Source organism: Bos mutus, chromosome 14, assembly GCF_027580195.1.
Source record: "Bos mutus isolate GX-2022 chromosome 14, NWIPB_WYAK_1.1, whole genome shotgun sequence".
In the NCBI taxonomy this organism is placed as follows: domain Eukaryota; kingdom Metazoa; phylum Chordata; class Mammalia; order Artiodactyla; family Bovidae; genus Bos; species Bos mutus.
Window position 1 is genome coordinate 1,797,029 of NC_091630.1, and position 18,381 is coordinate 1,815,409.

Genomic DNA, 18,381 nt, shown 5'->3' on the forward strand with positions numbered 1-18,381 from the left:
CAGCTTCAACATCAGTCCCTCCAATGAATACCCAGGACTAATCTCCTTTAGGATGGACTGGTTGGATCTCCTTGGGGTCCAAGGGACTCTCAAGAGTCTTCTCCAACACCACTGTTCAAAACACCTGTATCACTCTCATCAATTAGGAAGTTCTGGGGGTTTGAGGAGGTCTGCCAAACACGATGACAAAGACCAAATACGTATTTCTTATTAGGAGTCACAATACCACAAGAGGTACGATTATGTGATTCATCAAAACTGCTTTCAATGTATAGTTTTCATGACAACAATCAAAATGAGTATTTATGCTACAATCCATTTGTTTGCTGCCTTTTCACACAACTTGAAAGTGCAAAGAAAGTTAGATTGTTAGAAACTATATACAAACAATATACCGAACATTCCAGGCATGTTATGAAATATCTCTGTCTATTATTGATCTGGGACTATTTTATTAAGAAAGTTAGTAATCATGTGTTAGAAAAGACACTCACTGGTGGATGAGACCAAGTCAAACCTTAACACTTTTTGTGGCCCTGGGTAAGTCACTTAAGTGTTAATCATATTCTCTTGAGGTTTTATAGTACCTGTCCAGTCTAATTTGCTGAGATGTTCTGGGGATCAAATGAAATTAATGTGAAAAGATACTGAAAAGCCAAAAGCATTACACAAGTCATAGACAACAGTCACTAACAGAATATATTCAGTGGAGTTATAAAATTTTCAGAGAAAAGTTGCAAACTAAATATAAACTTGTATTAGAAGCTCAGGAAAGTATTCCCTTGTTCCTGAATGAATAAACTTTTGGCTTCTGGGTGATAATAAATAGAGGAAAGCTAACATCTATTGGGGCACACGGCTAATAAAACAATTGCAGGCATGAAAAGAAGAGCCAGAGGCGAAGCGCTCAGGGCCAGAGGCATTGCTGTGCTGCCCTGGGAACCCATGCAGCCCACAGCAGAACAGGATTTTGGCAGAGGATAAGGAGATTGTTTTGTGTGTAGATTCCTGCTGGATCTGTGACATTTCTGTTCATTACTCACCCACTCAGTGAGTTTGATTACTGCTGTGGCAAGAGAGTCTCTGGAAAAGTAAAAGGAAATGGAGGGACCAAAGATCTTTGATGTCTCAGAGTATAATAAATGACAGCAGAAGAGGGACCTTTGTCTGAGGGATGGGGAAATAAGAGGCTAGCACACACCCTGACAAGCTCTTCTGCTGCTTGAAAAACTTCACACTGGTATTTTCAGAAAGGCTGAGAGTTCTTTTCCTGGAGAAATAAAAAATTTTCACACTAGCTCACCAAATAACAGAAAATTAAGAGGGGTGGTACAAATCAGTAATACATAAACAATGAACCATTAATGAATAATAATTTTCATTAATGAATACCATTAATGAACAGTAGCTCAAACCTTCATGCTTATTTCCATTTAATCATTACAATAATTCAGATGGGTATTATAACCACCATTTTAAGAGAGTTTGAATGCCTAGGCTAGGTTCAGATCAGATCAGATCAGTTGCTCAGTCGTGTCCGACTCCTCTTGACCCCATGAATCGCAGCACGCCAGGCCTCCCTGTCCATCACCAACTCCCGGAGTTCATTCAGACTCACGGCCATTGAGTCAGTGATGCCATCCAGCCATCTCATCCTCTGTTGTCCCCTTCTCCTCCTGCCCCCAATCCCTCCCAGCATCAGAGTCTTTGCCAATGAGTCAACTCTTCGCATGAGGTGGCCAAAGTACTGGAGTTTCAGCTTTAGCATCTTTCCTTCCAAAGAAATCCCAGGGCTGATCTCCTTCAGAATGGACTGGTTGGATCTCCTTGCAGTCCAAGGGACTCTCAAGAGTCTTCTCCAAAAGCATCAATTCTTCGGCACTCAGCCTTCTTCACAGTCCAACTCTCACATCCACACATGACCACAGGAAAAACCATAGCCTTGACTAGACGAACCTTTGTTGGCAAAGTAATGTCTCTGCTTTTCAACATGCTATCTAGGTTGGTCATAACTTTCCTTCCAAGGAGTAAGCATCTTTTAATTTCATGGCTGCAGTCACCATCTGCAGTGATTTTGGAGTCCAAAAAAATAAAGTCTGACACTGTTTCCACTGTTTCCCCATCTATTTCCCATAAAGTGGTGGGACTGGATGCCATGATCTTCGTTTTCTGAATGTTGAGCTTTAAGCCAACTTTTTCACTCTCCATTTTCACTTTCATCAAGAGGCTTTTGAGTTCCTCTTCACTTTCTGCACAGCTAATAAGTTGTAGACTATAATTAAGACCTGCTGCTAAGTCATTCCAGTCGTGCCCACTCCGTGTGACCCGATAGACTGCAGCCCACCAGGCTCCCCCGTCCCTGGGATTCTCCAGGCAAGAACACTGGAGTGGGTTGCCATTTCCTTCTCCAATGCACGGAAGTGAAAAATGAAAGTAAAGTCGCTCGGTCGTGCCCAACTCTTAGCAACCCCATGGAATGCAGCCTACCAGGCTCGTCCGTCCATGGGATTTTCCAGGCAAGAGTACTGGACTGGGGTGCCATTGCCTTCTCCAATTCTAGATGTCATGTTCTTTGCCCACATTCTTGATTTCCAAACACCAGTCCTTGGACCAGTGTTTCTTAATGTCAAAGTTTTCACAGGTTACTGAATATCTTGAAGGGAAATTCATAATTAAATGTTTGATAGTTCTTGGAGACAGGATTAAAAGTTGAGTAGTCTGTGTCTGTTCTTCCACACTATATTGTAAATTCATGAAATTCAAACGTCTCTACCCAATAATGACTATATAAGTAAATGAATAAACAAATTTTAAATGCTTTTAAATTTGTATCTCTGAAAAATATTAGCTCTGGGGCCAAATTATTTTTTCATATCCAAATGCTTCAGTCATTTATTCATTTAAATGTATTAAAACAATAAATATATGAACAGAATAGGAAGAAACTTAGCAATAAACTTCATTTGAAAATCATTGGTATTTAAAGCATTTGCTATTAAAGACACCTTTCAATACCTGTGAAGACTGGAGCCCACCTGCCCCACGCAGGCATCCTTTGAGGAAGCAAATGTTCCCTGTCCTGTTTGTTTGAGTACACTTGGCATTTCCGAGGGTTCTTTCCATGAATTTTTCTTTGTCTGCTTTCATTGGGGCCTTCGTCCAATTTGTGACTGAAAATATTAAAGTGGTTGCTTAGAAACGCTGAAGTTGGAAATTTACAAGTTTTCAAAAGGTTACATTGAAGTACAGGGGTAGCATATGGTGATCTGATATGTTTTGTTCCCTAGCCAATGAGAGGGGTAGCCTTCTGTGATCTCTGTAATTATTTCATGGCACTTTAAGATGCCAAGCTGAATTTAGAAACCAGCAAGGCATCAAGGCTAAGAAAAAATAGAATGTTCTTTTTGTTTCCCATATTTTTGACTGAAGAATTTGTTGTTAATTTAAAAAATTAATTGGATGGTTTTGGAAATCTAAAAGCAGAAGGCAAATTTTATCTAAAGGATAGAGTTAAAGACTCATTATTTTGACTGAAACAGAAAGGAAGTAAGAATGCTTGTTAATGTGGAAAGAAAAAAAGACAGCATTGAAATGAGGATATTTCCTAGGAAGAGTTATTGTCCTAAAAGTAAATTTTAACATATAAAAATCTACTTAATAACTACATAGTATTAGTCACTCAGTCGTGTCTGACTCTTTGTGACCCCATTGACTGTAGCCCACCAGGCTCCTCCATCCAGGGGATTCTCCAGGCAAGAATACTGGAATGGGTTGCCATTTCCTTCTCCAGAGGATCTTCTTGACCCAGGGATCAAACCCAGGTCTCCTGCACTTCAGGCAGATTCTTATCCATCTGGGCCATGAGGGAAGCCCAGTAACCATATACTGGAAGAGAATTAAATTTTTTCCTAACAGCTCAAGAGGATTATGGAAATTAAGAGACAGGATCAAGGAGACAAATGGTAAATTGAGAAATGATTAAAGAATTGAAACCCTGGTAATGCATAGTTGTTGTGTTATGATATCAACCAGGTCTTGGGGAAAACATCACGAGAAATTTGGATAGATGAACTAAATAATTCACTTATTTTCCTATGTTAAAAAAATGTTTACTCAGAGCCAGGTGTTCCAGGAACCATGTTGGGATGCAAGGATGAAAATAAGAGAAAATGTGAACTTTGCCTTCATAGAGCCTATAATGTTTGAGACACAGACATATAAGCTAATGTGGAACCCCTTATGAAAAGTATAATGATGTAATGACAAAATTATGGGGCTTTGTGAACACAGAGGAGCATTTACGATAGCTGTGGAAAATTAGGAAGGTTTCAGGGTGGGCTAATTACTGTAGCAGTTCCAGAATATCAATGGTTTAACACAGTCAGACTTTTTTTCCTTTACTCAAGCATGTCTATGTATTTGCTATCTTCGATGGGGCCCCTTTCACTTGTGTTTTGAAGGCTCTTCTCCCATGCCTTTGGTGTCTCCTAGAACCCTAGAGTCTGTTGATAGCTCTCTGTGGCAGACAGGCCGCTGGACAGAAAGATCTGGGGGTGTTTTTTGGGGAGGAGATGAGACCTAGGTGGGGCATGTTTAGTGACGACATGGATCCTCAGGGGAAGCTGAGAACTGTAGTGAAAATAAGCTTGCTGACTGACCAGCCTTCCTTACGACACAGCCTATGAGAGGGGATTTCCTCTCAACTGAGGAAGATGGGAACCTGGGATCCAGGTGAAGAAGACTGGGCAAGAACGTTCTAGAAAGAAGAGGTACCATGATAAGACAAGGTTTCAAAACTTACGGGAAGTTTACAGACCAGCGTCGTTGGGCCGTCCATTGCAGGTCCTGACTGGTGAGCGATGAGGCTGGCTCCTGCTGCTTTTTCCTCAGCTACACTTTTCCGTGAATGGCGTTGCCTGCTGGACACTTCCTCTGATGACCCGGGGGCATATCAGATTCAGCCAGCTGTGTAAGACCAGTTCCAGGGCCTTCTACTCGACCTGCTCTGGCTTCCCTTCAAACCTAGCTCTTCTTCATCCTATCACACAAATTTAAAAAAAAGGAAATAATCCTTCACATCTCCTCTCCCTAATTCCAAAAAGGAAACTGATCTCTCATCAAATCTTACATGCTAAATTCAAACTTTTTTGTGAACACGCTCATTTCTCTCCATTTCCACTCTATGATTCTACTCGAAACTAACCATCACCTTTTGCCCTGTCTGTCACGAAAGGCCCCTCACTCCACTCCACTCCTGGCATCCATTTTTGCTTCTCTTTAGTCTGTTACACCCAGTGATCCATTGGAAACCAGGCCCATCACACCACAACAATCTGCATTTACTAGGTCCTCTCATAGTACTAGGCATTATAGTCCATATATTTGCATTGATTGTCTTGTTTAGTCCTCATATACCGGTTTATGGTAGAGCTTATTCCTGTTTCATTTTATAAGTGATGAAGCAGAGGCTTGGGATGTTTAGGTTGCTGATTCAATTTCACACAGATGTTAGGCAGAGTAACTTTAAAAAATATAATGGTTTGCTTCCTGCCGAGGTCCAGCCCTGGCTGATCCAGGGAGTTCGAAGCGGGGACGGCGTCGGCGAGGATCAGGATACAAAGCTTCAATTAGATATTAATTAGAGACATAAAGAGTAATAGAATGAGGATAGCTCAGTAGGAAAATTCAGTGGAGAAAAGAGGCTGAGTAGCTTGGTTTACGTGGGAACCAATAAAACTTCAAGACAAGAAGCTTGCACCACTTACGTAGGCCGCAGGCGCCCTTCCGTTCTCCCAAAGGAGAGGAGACACTGAGGCCTCCCTGGTCGGATCTTAGAAGCCCAGGCATAATTAGTAAGCATGGTGGGCTCCGCGCTCCAGATGGAAACTCAGCCAGAGTTTGAGAGAGAGAGCGACATGGGGAGACCAGTATTTCAAGAAACTGATCCCAATTCTTTATTTTCCATGGTCTACTTTTATACACTGAGATGTTATGCAAAAGTCACGTGGGGTCAGCAGTCCTGACTTTTATCAAAGTCAGGTGCTTCATACAAATGTATACAGAGGTCTTAGGGGTGTTACATCATCTTCTGGCCAAGGGGCCAGCTGACAATTTATGACCCTCTCCTTGTGACAGTGGTCAGTCAACCAGGACACTTATTTCTCCAGGGGTGATTATTCTTAAAAAAGACTCCACCTTCTGAAGGTAACAGATAAAGTTACATTCCTATAGGGTGAGGGTGTAGTGGGTTTTAATTAAGGAAAGAATTTACTTAGCCTAAGGTCTAATGTGATTAATATCAAAGGTTAATACTTATTTCTTCTATATATTCATTAATGTGTGTAAGGGCAGGGGATGTGGAGACTTAGCAACAAACATTGGCTCAACAAATGAAAAACCCTTCACCAATACAATTTCTAATCAGCCCACTATACTTATACTAATGGTTTTCTAACTTTTCTAAGGAACCTGTTTTTAGAAGGTTTAAAGCATCTCGTGCCTCTCACGGTTGGGAGGCTGTGAGCAATCACATGTGGCCGGACGAGCCTGTCAGGCAGGCTAGAGAACCTTCAGAGGAGTTTGTAGGTTGAAACACTATCACGCCCAGGAATTATTATTAACTGGAGCTCTAAGTTAACTCCTTCTCCGAAAGAGGTGGTGGGGGACAGACCCCCATAAAGTCAGAGGTGTAGGGGAGAGCACAAAGTAGTAAAGTAGGCAGGCTCTGGTTATGGAGGTAGATGCTCGAGGATTTCCAGGGGGACTCCTGAGGCTCGATCCCACCTTTGCGTATGTCGAGCCTCCTTCCTCATGACCTTTGCCACGGGCGGAGTGCCTCACCCTGGCCCCCAACAACTTCCTAAGCCCGTTTCTAAATCATTATGCTAAAATTTCTCAGTGTAGACATTTAAAATGTTTGCTTACTGATTGAATGAATGAATGAGAGGAAGGGGCGGACTGCCAGGTGCCGCATGTAATGGAGGGTCGTGTGAACACAGTTTACTTTGTTCATGTGGTGGAAATGTGGAAATTTTTTAAAAAGCGATGATGTGGATCTATAGATTTGAAAGATGTCTTCATTACGCACATGGAAGATGGGCTGGAAGAGGAAGTTCAAAGTAAGGAATAATTTCATTAGAGCTCAAAAGAAATTGGCGAGGGGAATATGGACACAATCATATCACAGAAGGCCTGAGGCTCCTTCAAGTTCTTGAGGGCACACTCCTTCTTTGCCTACTTCGGAGTCTCCTTTCCTTCTCCAATATACCACCTGGTCCGAAGGCAACATTAATTGCATCTTTCAAAAACAACTACAGTGTCTACTGACTTTATCATGGTGAAATGAGATGTTATATAGAGTGCCCAATAAAGTCCTTCAAGAAAAGAAAATGTGTTTCTTCACCTTCCTACCATTACATTCTAAAATGACTTGGATACGGCAGAGAAATGGATATAAAATTACCCATCTTGAGTTTAGAAGATTAAACACAGTCATGAAAGTATTAAAAGATAAGGATAAAGTGTCCATGCTTGGAAAACCCTACTTTGTGACTTTCGAAGGTAAAGTCAGTAAACGTGTTTTATTTTGCTGACATTTTCCTTATCCTGCTTAGTTCTATGGTTCCAAATGAACTCTAAAATTTGGTGAAATATAATCTTATATTCAAATGGGAATAGAATCCATGTCTGTCTCTTTGCCTCTCCCCTGCCCCCCGTCTCTCTCTGTACCAATACTTAAAATGGATCTCTTAAATAGAACCCATCTAGGAGCATTTATTCTGATACATGTGATATGATAAGGTATCTGAGTTAAATAACATGTGATGAAATACATTGGGCTAAATTTCTGGTTTCTACTTTAAATGCCATAAATCTATTCATGTAAATAGGGTTTGAGATGAGATAGGAAACCTAATATGTAACAAGCATATTCTAGGAATACATCAGAAAATGCAATAACAAAAATGCTAAAGATAGGGGATCTGCAAAATGTTATACAGTTTTGCTGAGTGTGTAGGACCTTCATTTTCTGAAAATATAGAGTCCCACTGTGCATTATTTAACTTTCAAAGCAACAGATTGCAGGGACTACAGTTGCAGAGTGATTTTTTTATAATAAAGAATCTGGGGAGTGACACAAAAGAAGAGAATAGAAAATAGGAAAGGAAATTTATTCTATGTCCCTCTCTCTGTTAATGCATTTTTTTTTTTTTTTTTGGTGTAGAGAGAACTTTAGCTGAATAATCTACAACCATCCTATTAGCATTAGTCCTATCAGAGATAAAATGAAAAAACTTGCATTCACTGTTACTATTCTGTGTCTGTATTTTGTGTTGGTTTTTGATACTTTTATTTTTCTCTCTAGCTTTAGATAATTTATCTACTAATAATATCAATAAATTCCCATAATCTAAAACATTTTGTTAATGATCCCAGCATGAATGTGATTAAAAATAAATACAAATAACATGAAAGAATCATCATAATTTCCTATGTGGGAAAAGTACGGGAAGATAAATTAATGCTTGGACTTTTGTCATTGAATAATAATTAGCATCAGTCTGGGAGGTGGGAAGAAATGAGTGAAGTGGGTCAAAAGATACAAAGCTGCATTTAAAAAATAAATGACTGAGATGCAATGTACAGCATGGTGACCATAGGAAAGGGAAAGTCGCTCAGTCGTGTCTGACTCTTTGCGACCCCATGGACTATACAGTCCATGGAATTCTCCAGGCCAGAACACTGGAGTGGGTAGCCTTTCCCTTCTCCAGGGGATCTTCCCAACCTAGGGGCTGAACCCAGGTCTCCTGCATTGGAGGCAAATTCTTTACCAGCTGAACCACAAAGGAAGCCCTTTGACTATGGTGACTATAGTTAAGCATATTTTATATCTGAAAGTTGTCATCACAAGAAAACCTGTTTTGTAACCATGTATGATGATAGGTGTTAACTAGACTTATTGGGGCCATCATTTCACAATATATACAAATATCGAATCATTATGTTGTACACTTGAAACTAATATCATGCTATGCATCAGTATATCAAATAACAAAGCATTATGATCCACAGAGAAAGTCAACTGGGACCATCAAGAACTTTAAATTATTGTTAGTAAAATGGAACTTTGAAAAAGATTACAGATTGTATATAGAAAAGATTCTATTGGAAATAATGCTTTATTTCCTGAAAAAGTATCAGTCACATGTTCTTCTAAGAAACATACATGGTGGAAAGAACTGATTAGAGTCTGTGGTAAGACTAAAATTAGTTTGGTTATTTTGACTGTCAATAGCCCAATCGTTCACACACGTTAAACACTGCTTTACCGTTATGGCGGAAGAGTAAGTCAGCCGAGATGCGGGGTCGGCTCTCCCCGCGGCCCCTGGCTCTTGCCGTTGTTCTGAGATGTGACGGCTGGGATCACTTCCGGCCCGGGCACGCGGCCCAGAGGCGCTGGCTCGGAGGCCCTGGGCGTCTCCGTGCGCTCTGCACACGCGGGCTCCACCCGGAAGACAGCGTTCCCGCCGCGTCCTGGCCGTGGGCACTGGGTCGGCCGCTGGGGGAGAGAGGAAACATGCCTGCAGGGCCTCCGAGCTTCCGGTTTGCTTGCAGCCTCCGAGCTGGCACCGTGCCTACCGCGAGCTCAGCGCGGACAGTGTGGACAGGAGACGACTGGCGCCGTGAGCAGGACATACAGGATTGTGTATGCAGATATAGTTTCAGAAAGAACTGCAGCTCTGAACATAGCGCCATTTGACAAATATTCAGTAAATACTCTTTCAAGAGGATATACCCACTCCAGTGTTCTTGCCTGGAGAATCCCAGGAACAGAGGAGCCTGGTGGGAGGCCGTCCATGGGGTCGCACAGAGTCGGGCGCGACTGAAGTGACTTAGCAGTAGCAGTAGCAAGAGTATATAGTTTTAATCATTGTCAGCAGTTTCTGTCTCCTGTGTAATCTCACGGTGTGGACGTTACCCTCTGGGATTATCTGAGCTGCTTCCTCCAGTGCAGACTCTGCAGCCTCTTTCTGCTTCTGTCTGGGCCACCATCACTCCAGTGAGGACACAGCTCGGGGCCAACAAAGCCAGAGATCTGCAGCCTTCTTTCCTGAACTATGTTATCAGAGCCCTGCCCTGTGGCCCCGCAGATTTCCAAAATGACTTTAGACGTCCCCGCTGACCCCATTATCAACATTTCAAGGAAAATATCTGATGCTTCAGGATCAGGGAATTAAGCACAGGGAAAAGATTAAATCTTGGAGATATACACTAGGTAACCACTTATACTGGACATTATGACTTTGAGCTATGAACATCAAATGAGATTTTCACTTAGTATTTGAAAAAAGACGAAGTATCCAGGAAAACAGTGACACGAGGGGAATCCTTAAGAATACGCCTGTTTTCCGATTAGCTTATAGACTATGTCTTCCTTATTATAAAAAAGATAAAAAATACTTCTAACTTGAATCTGGCAGACAGGACAGACACAAACACACATACAAAATGTGTCTTCTTTTATACTGAATTTAAGTGAGAAGTTCATAAATATAAGAAAAGTAAATTATTCCTTAAAGTAATCAGCCATCTCAACCTAGCAGCAGAGTTTATCCCAGGAAAATTCAAAATGAGCTCATTTGTCTAAAATATAAAGGATATGTACACAGACACAGACACATATATGTATCACATTAAGAGATAAAAATGCATATTATAATGTATCATTTAAGAAGATAACCCAAACTTTCATTCATTTCTTATGATTTAAAGATAAAAACTCTTGGAAAAATAGCAATAGGATATTTAAATAATAGGTATTTAGCCAAAAATCTATATTTTACTTAATAGTGAATCAGAAGCGCATGGAGTCTGGAAACAAGCTATTTGATGATTATTCTTTAATGTTTTTAAAATAAAATCAAAAGAAGACGGAAGACAAATTTGAAAGAAGAGGAGACTGAGTTATTGTATGGAAGTAATTGCAGGTGTGAAGATTTTGTAAGTAGAAAATAAAAGGAAATGAATAATTCTTAAAATTACTAGACAATTTCTATGAATTAAAAATATAAATAAATACATATAAAGAAAAAAATGAAATAGCTTATTCATACAAAATCATGTTCAGTTCAGTTCAGTTCAGTCACTCAGCCGTGTCTGACTCTTTGCGACCCCATGAATTGCAGCATGCCAGGCCTCCCTGTCCATCACCAACTCCCAGAGTTCACTCAAACTCAGGTCCATTGAGTCGGTGAAAATCATGTTAAACCTCATTAAAACCTACAAAAAATAATAAGCACTCCATTTCTTATTTGACTGATAATAGAGTAGAATAAATATAAATAAAGCTAAAGGAATAGATATTTGGTTTTATGTTGACAAAGTAAAGCAAGGACAGTGTGAACATATAATCTTTGGAAAAACTGTCACCGTCCAATCATCACATCCTTGATGGTTCCCTTCAAAGTCTATTCTAAGAACAGACTACTCAACCGTGTAGAATTGAAAGCGCTGTCTTTGTTGGATAGGCTAGACTTGCACAATGACTGAATCAAAAGAGCTCTGGCTTGAGTATTTATATCCAAAAGGCAAGAATGGTTAATGCGTAATTTCAACCTTCACAGACAAGTAAGAGATTCTTCTATGTTAAAATGCATTTATTCAACAAATATATATTACATCCTTCCGCTGTACCAAGCCCTGGAGATTCATGATGAGTTAGAAACAGTTCCTGCCTCAGGGAGCCCGTGGCATTTCTGCATAGAAAGAAATCTAATAAACTGAGTTTAAAATTGAAGACTTCAAGCTTTTCTTATGAATCTAAATAAACTCTTATTCACATACAGATATTACTCTTTCTGATAGGATTTAGATATAATCTATAGATGGTGAATTTAATGTGAGGATATTAAAGATAAGCCTGCTCTTTAAGGGATTGTGCACTGCAAAAGTTGTTGGCATCTGTTCTTGAAATGAGTAATTTGTATATAAAATAGAATTAGACTAAGAGAGATACAAATACCTTAAGTCACAGATATTTAGGCTGTATGTATATTAAGAACTATTTTGGCTTGAAATGAATCTAGTTTCTGAATATGACTATTACCCTATAGGAGTATTATGTGATAAAGTGACATGCTTGTGTGTGGGTAAAAATGCAGCTTTTGAATTTCTGGCAGGAGACTGAGGTTGCAATTAAATAATTGTCAGACAGAATGTTACAGTCTACCTTTTGTTTCTAATGCTGAAGTTACTTTTTTCAGACACATAGCTTTAGCTGTACTTTAGATATCTAACTTTATAATGATATTTATCGTACAGTGATAAAAAGGTGAACAAAATCCGAAAACTTTATAGGCCAGTGTGTATGATCATTCAAAATTAATACATGTATGTGTTCAGTTGCATATATCTAAGATCCAATTCTGGAAGTGATATAAGAAATTAGATTAAATATTTGATTTTGAACATCTTCGTGGTAAATTTTTCCTGAATTTCAAGTTAATTGCTTTTTATGAAGGTCTATAGACTGTGGAAATGGCAACCCACTCCAGTACTCTTGCCTGGAGAATCCCCGGGATGGGGGAGCCTGGTTGGCTTCCATCTATGGGATCGCACAGAGTCGGAGATGACTGAAGTGACTTAGCAGCAGCAGCAGCATAGACTGTGGAAGAACTTAATCCATGAGCTTGATGGACACGAAATATTGAAAATATTTATGAGGGGACATGTGCCGAAAACCTCTGTTATTAACCAGATACATCTTACCAGTGGAGTCTTCTAGTCATTTTGTAGAATAACTCTTCCTCATCCATTCAACATAGGTCATGCCCTTAAATACAGTTTATTTATATTGGGGGTAAAGATTTAATTTTTTTCTATTTAATAATCAACTTTCAGGGTAGTGAATAAGTACTTTTCCAACCAAATATTATATACAAAGTATTTTGTTTCATTTCTTTATTTCTTTCTCTAATCAGCCCACTGGCCAATATTAGCAGGACTTCATGTGTCGATGATGTGATGTGATGTGACGTACAAAGCAGCAGCCTTGAGACCGTCTTTGTTTCACTCTGCCCACAAAAAAACTGAACTTAAATCTGTATAAGCTTTTCCTTCTGAGTTCTCATCAACAGAATATATGAAGCCTAAAGGCAAGATGAGCCTGCTCTGTCTGAAAGAATTTGGGAGATAGAACAATCAAATGCAGTCAGTATGTTTTGTTTAGGTCCTGATTTGGATATTCCAACTGTCTAAAGACTTCTTTGATAATAGGGAGGATTTGAAAATAGACTGGACATTAAATAATAGTAAGAAGCCTTTTTAAATTTTAGGTGTGAAAATGTCATATGGTTATGAATAAAGGGTCTGCATTTATTTCTGTTTAGGTATTATTGGAAACATTTAGAGAAGAAATGGCAAAAGAAATGTCATAGTGTCTAGAATTTGTTTTAAAATACAGCAGCAGACAATTATAAAAGAGAAACAAGAGAATAGATGAAACCATTACAGAAAAATTCCAATTAGTGTTGAAGCTTGATATTGATTCTGTCATATTTATGATACATTTGAAGCATTTTATATTAAAATGTAAAGAAAATGAAGTTAAAATAAAGCTCTTCAGCAGTGTTAGAATTGAATAATCAACCATTAATATACCTATTAATACTATGCAATCATGTAAATATTATTGGTGACAAATATACCAAATATTTACTGTCTGAGCCAGGGTTTCCCTGGTTGCTCAGACAGTAAAGAATCTGCCTGCAGTGCAAGAGACCAGATTTGATCCCTGGGCCAGGAAGATCCCCTGGAGAAGAGAATGGCGACCCACTCCAGTATTTTTGCCTGGAGAATTCCATGAACCCAGACCATCGGGTCCTGGAGTAGGGAGTCGTGCATGACGGGTGACTAACACGTGCCGAAGTGAGAAAGAGTATGATGGAGTATAAAAAGCAAACAGGTTTGGATGTGCTTGCTTGCTTTTATCTTTGTGTACCCCGTGACCTTGGGTAAGTTTCTTAGCCTCTCAGGATTTCTATTTTTTCTTATTTAAAATAAATGCAATATTTTCTGCATGACTAAAATAGGACAGTCTTTGAGAAATGACTAGTAAAATAGAATATACTAACCTCCACAAACTTCTCCCTTAGTAATCGTTTCTCATAGTTGTTGATGATTATGATGATGGCAATATCATCATTGTTATCATTCTCATTTTAGAAATCTCACTTGATCTTGCTTTAAAAATCTAGGTCAGATGAATTCAACAACTCATGGCATCGATGTCTCCAGGAAAGAAATAATCTCACACACCTTTCCATAAGAAAGACCCCAAACATTCCTTTGTTAAGCATATATTTAATGAGTATCTACCATATGCAGACAGAGTCCCTACTCTAAGAGTTAGGAATAAAGCACTAAAGAAGATCAACAGTGCCTCTGTACTCAAACGATTGCTATTCTAGTGAAAATGTTGCACTAGGCTTGAAAACATAAATTCAATAGTTTGAAGTACTGAAATATATGAAATTCAATAAATTTCAATGAAGGTGCACTAATGTTAGTTATAATCTATGCAGAAACATTGGGTGGAAAAGTTTGAATATGATCAGATTCATACCAAAATCAGTATTCACAACTAAAATGAGAGATTCACTATATTTTTCTAAACCATAACTAACAAAACCCAGATTTTGGTTTATTTCTTTTACATTTTCTATTACTCATCTTCTGCATGCAACATAAATAAATACAGCAAAATATTTACAAATTATGACAAATTTTAATTAGTGAAAGTGCACCACTTTATTTTCATTCAGTTCAGTTCAGTCGCTCAGTCGTGTCTGACTCTTTGCAACCCCATGAACCTTAGCACACCAGGCCTCCCTGTCCATCACCAACTCCCGGAGTTCACTCAGACTCACATCCATCGAGTCATGCCATCCAGCCATCTCATCCTCTGTCGTCCTCTTCTCCTCCTGCCTCCAATCCCTCCCAGCATCAGGGTCTTTTCCAATGAGTCAACTCTTCGCGTGAGGTGGCCAAAGTATTGGAGTTTCAGCTTTAGCATCAGTCGTTCCAAAGACCACCCAGGACTGATCTCCTTTAGGATAGACTAGTTGGATCTCCTTGCAGTCCAAGGGACTCTCAAGAGTCTTCTCCAACACCACAGTTCAAAAGCATCAATTCTTCGGTGCTCAGCTTTCTCGACAGTCCAACTCTCACATCCATACTTGACTACTGGAAAAAGCATAGCCTTGACTAGACGGACCTTTGTTGGCAAAGTAATGTCTCTGCTTTTGAATATGCTACCTAGGTTGGTCATAACTTTCCTTCCAAGGAGTGTCTTTTAATTTTCATTATTTACTTTCTAATATTACTTCTAATTTCCAGACAAATATTTCTCTATGTTTGAAGATATGTGTAATTTTAAGTCTGTGTGTCATTTTCAAATTTCTGCAACAATATTGTTCAGTTTCTTCAGCCCAGTTTATGAGACTGCATTTTTGGAGTAACAGGGCAAGCAATTATTTAAGTCTTACATGTGGTAAGTTTATTGCATTTTACATTTAATCTACTATAGAATGTGATGCTTTTTCTTTAAGTTATATCTTCCTAATCTACTTCAATTTTAAGAAAACTATGAAATTTTGTTTTAAAAAAGAGTTATGTAGTTTTTCTTAAAAAATTATAAAGCATAAAGAACAATATTAGAAAAATCCTGTCATACTATATTTATTTTCAACTTGCATTATGATCCTGACCACTGGGATATTATTAAGCTTATTAATTTGTCTCTCTTACATTAACTTTTATTCCTATAAATACAATTGTTCTTTAGGTCTTCATCATTGCAGGGAACTATTTATTTTTAAATTTTAAGTAGGTGTCATGATGATCTTGTTGACATTACAAATCAAGGATTTTCTGTTTTTGATGGCTTCCAGAACTATTCCCCACAGATATTTGTAGCAACTTTAGCTATCTGATCAGGTAACCTTATTTTATCCACCAGAATTAATTTGGATCCAACTTTTCTCTCATGACTAAGTGATACTTGCATTATTGAACTTGTCTCAAGGCTAATTTTTTTAAAAAAAGAGCTATAAGATCTCTGCATGTGTCTTCAGGTTTATAGATGTCGATATGTGTATGTTACTTATAGATGTCTATATGTGTATGTTACTTATAGATGTCTATATGTGTATGTTACTTATAGATGTCGATATGTGTATGTTACTCCTGGGGGCTTTCAAGGCTTTCCTTTTGTTAACTCTTCTGACACCAGAACTGGTAAAAGATAAACCAGGGCATATCAAAAATTTAAAGAGCTCAATTGAGCAAAAATATATTTGAATGGACCATTACCAAACCAGAGGAGGTTAGGAATATTCTGCTTTAGTGGGCTTCAAAGAATGAAGAGATTATTATAAATATATATGGAATATTTGTCTTTGACTTATTCAATTTGTATGATAACCTCTCAGTTCAGTTCAGTTCAGTCGCTCAGTCGTGTCCGACTCTTTGCGACCCCATGAATCGCAGCACGCCAGGCCTCCCTGTCCATCCCAACTCCTGGAGTTCACTCAGACTCATATCCATCGAGTCAGTGATGCCATCCAGCCATCTCATCCTCTGTTGTCCCCTTCTCCTCCTGCCTCCAATCCCTCCCAGCATCAGAGTCTTTTCCAATGAGTCAACTCTTTGCATGAGGTGGCCAAAGTATTGCAGTTTTAGCTTTAGCATCAGTCCTTCCAATGAACATCCAGGACTGATCTCCTTTAGAGAGTTGGACCTCTAAAGAGATGGACTGGTTGGATCTCCTTGCAGTCCATGGGACTCTCAAGAGTCTTCTCCAACACCACAGTTCAAAAGCATCAATTCTTCGGGCTCAGCTTTCTTCACAGTCCAACTCTCACATCCATACATGACCACTGGAAAAACCATAGCGTTGACTAGATGGACCTTTGTTGGCAAAATAATATCTCTGCTTTTCAATACTCCAGTAAAATTATAAAAAAAAGATGGAATTATTAATTCATGAAACATTCATTTGATCACGGGGCCAGCATTAAGTCTGAAGCTGAGGATTTAAAGGTGAATAAGGAAGTCTTTGCCTTATGTAGCTTACAGCTCAGTGGAGTTTGTAAGACTTAAAGTGAGAGGTCATACATGAATTAGGGGAAAATCATAGACCCAAGACCTTGTACACCGGGTGGTGCAGCTTTATATAAAGAATTTGCTTTTGGGACTCCCCTGCTGGCATGGTGGATAGAATCTGCCTGCTGACCTGGGTTCAATCCTGGTCAGAGAAGATTCCACATGTTGTGGAGCCACTAAGACCATGAGCCACAGCTCCTGAAGCCTGCACACTCTAGGACCCAGGAGACACCACCAATAGCCCCTGGGAAGCCCGTGTTCCCCAGCGACTAAGCTCTGCAACCAGAGAAGCCATGGCAACCAGAAGCCATGCACTGCAACCAGGGAGCAGCCCTGGCCCCAGCAACCAGAGCAGCAACCGAGACCCAGAGCAGTCCAAGGAAAGAAAGAAAAAGTAAAGAAGGAAGGAAGCCTACCATGAACAGCTTTCTGTAGCAGAGATCACCAGTGCTTGCTTTGAGCCAGCCAACCAGATGGTGAAATGTGACCCTCGCCATGGTAAATACATGGACTGCTGCCTGTTGTACTGTGGCGATGTGGTTCCCAATGATGTCAATGCTGCCATTGCCACCATCAAGACCAAGCGCAGCATCCAGTTTGTGGACTGGTGCCCCACTGGCTTCAAGGTTGACATTAACTACCAGCCTCCCACTGTGGTACCTGGTGGAGACCTGGCCATGTGCATGCTGAGCAACACCACAGCCATCGCTGAGGCCTGAGCTCTCCTGGGCCATAAGTTTGACCTGATGTATGCCAAGCGTGCCTTTGTTCACTGGTACTTGGGTGAGGGCATGGAGGAAGGAGAGTTTTCTGAGGCCCATGAGGACATGGCTGCCCTTGAGGAGGACTGTGAGGAGGCTGGAGCCGACAGTGCTGAGGGAGATGATGAGGGTGACGAGTATTACCATGCCTGCTGCAGTTTCACCTTGGGACTGTATTATTTGTGTTCGGTGGAGCTGCCCACTGTGGCCCTATCTTGTCAATAAAGGTGATATTTCCACTTCCAAGGTCACGCTGTGTCATAGTAAATATTTACTTATTGAAGGCCAGTTTGGGATGGAGTAGGCTGGCAATTTCCATCAGATCGTTTGCTCAGCGTTTCAAGTGGTTTCTCTGTACTGTGCTAAGGGGTTTGTCTATTTTGCTTAGACCTGAAATGATGACTGGTGATAAAATCATAAGTGAGGCAAATAAATAAATAAATGATCAAAATGTGAA

At 39.7% G+C, this 18,381-nt stretch overlaps 1 pseudogene; it reads left to right on the top strand.

Moving 5' to 3' along the window:
• Positions 1-13,941: 13,941 nt before the first annotated feature.
• Positions 13,942-18,149, top strand: LOC102273697 (tubulin alpha-1C chain-like; annotated as a pseudogene).
• Positions 18,150-18,381: the final 232 nt, after the last annotated feature.